Source organism: Myotis brandtii, unplaced genomic scaffold (assembly GCF_000412655.1).
Source record: "Myotis brandtii unplaced genomic scaffold, ASM41265v1 scaffold2720, whole genome shotgun sequence".
NCBI lineage: Eukaryota > Metazoa > Chordata > Mammalia > Chiroptera > Vespertilionidae > Myotis > Myotis brandtii.
Window position 1 is genome coordinate 143,874 of NW_005360353.1, and position 1,681 is coordinate 145,554.

Here is a 1,681-nt window from a genome sequence, read left to right on the forward strand (position 1 = left end):
TGCCGGGCGGCGTGCAGCACGAGCCGGGAGCTGGTGCCAGCTCTGGGGACCCTGGGCTCCCGGCAGAAGCACACCCTCCCCGACCTGCCTGCCCTAGGACTATGGTGCCCTGGAGCCTCACATCACTGGCCAGATCGTGCAGCTGCACCACAGCAAGCACCAGGCGGCCTAAGTGAACAACCTGGCCAAGGGTGACATCACAACTCAGATAGCTCTTCAGCCTGCGCTGAAGTTCAACGGTGGGAGGCCATATCAATCATAGCATTTTCTGGACAAACCTGAGCCCTAATGGTGGTGGAGAACCCAAAGGGGAATTGCTGGAAGCCATCAAATGTGACTTTGGTTCCTTCGCCACGTCTAAGGAGAAGTTGACCACTGTGTCTGCTGGCGTTCAAGGCTCAGGTTGGGGTTGGCTTGGTTTCGATAAGGAACAAGGACGCTTACAGATTGCAGCTTGTTCTAACCAGGATCCCTTTCAAGGAGCAACAGGTCTTATTCCACTGCTGGGGAATGACGTGCGGGAGCATGCTTATTACCTCCAGTATAAAAATGTCAGGCCTGACTACCGGAAAGCTATTTGGAATATAATCAACTGGGAGAATGTCACTGAGAGATACATAGCTTGCAAAAAGTAAACCGTCAGCTTGACACCGAGTACATAAAGCTCTTTGTGGCTGCTTTTGTGGTAGTGCAGAGTACCTCCGTGTACCTGTAAGCTGCTCTGTCGTTTCTGAATGTAGCTTATTCAAGTATTTGATAAACACAATTTAGTGCTATGACTCACTTCTTGTTACAAAGTTTTGTTATTAGGCATCCATTTGAAGATATTAAATGCTTTGTATGATTTAATCTTTTGAATGAACATTTTCTTCAGAGAGCTAAATTACCCAGGAGGTTATAAACGTCATCATAAAACCATCCAAAGAATCACATCCCTCTACTATTGGGGCCCCTATGGAAGCCTTTCTGATCTGTTCTGCACTTATAGAAAATCTTTGCACTTATAGAAGATCTTTGCCTGAGTTGTTTAATAATAAAATATTACATTTTTTCCCAAGGGGAAAAAAAGAAGATGTGGCTGGAGGCATGGAGACCTTGAGTCCCATTCAGAGTAATTCCTACAAAAAACAAGACGAAGTATCTTGAGAAGAGGTTTCACTGGATAAGGATGTGCTATACAACCTGATACCTTCCCTTGGAGGGATACCACATAACTAGAGACATAAAGGATATGCCTAATCTTTGCCAGATTATTCTGTGGCAGATATCAACCTAGGAGCTTTTTATTTAAGCCTCACAACAACCAAATGGAGATTCTGTTGATAGCCCCATTTTACAGACAGGAAGTCAGGTTCACTTTCCCAAGTCCAGTTTTTCTCATATACACAAAAGGTTAAGAAACTTTCCCAAGATGGCAGAGCCAGGATTGAAGCCCAGTCTGACTCCAAGGTCAAACAGAAAATTCTTCCACTGCTTTGCCTCTCTCTCCTCTTGAGGGAGAACAGCACTGAGGGCTGTTTTGTTAAGACAGGGAGTTTTATTCTCAGTTCATCTGGAGTTCTAAGATAATATATATATACTAGAGGCCCGGTGCACAAAAATTTGTGCACTCAGGGGGGAAGGGGGGGTCCCTCAGCCCGGCCTGTGCCCTCTCGCAGTCTGGGACCCCTCGGGAGATAAC

The 1,681-nt window shown here is 46.0% G+C and overlaps 1 pseudogene; it reads left to right on the forward strand.

Moving 5' to 3' along the window:
- On the forward strand, positions 1-783 carry LOC102245421 (annotated as a pseudogene).
- Positions 784-1,681: the final 898 nt, after the last annotated feature.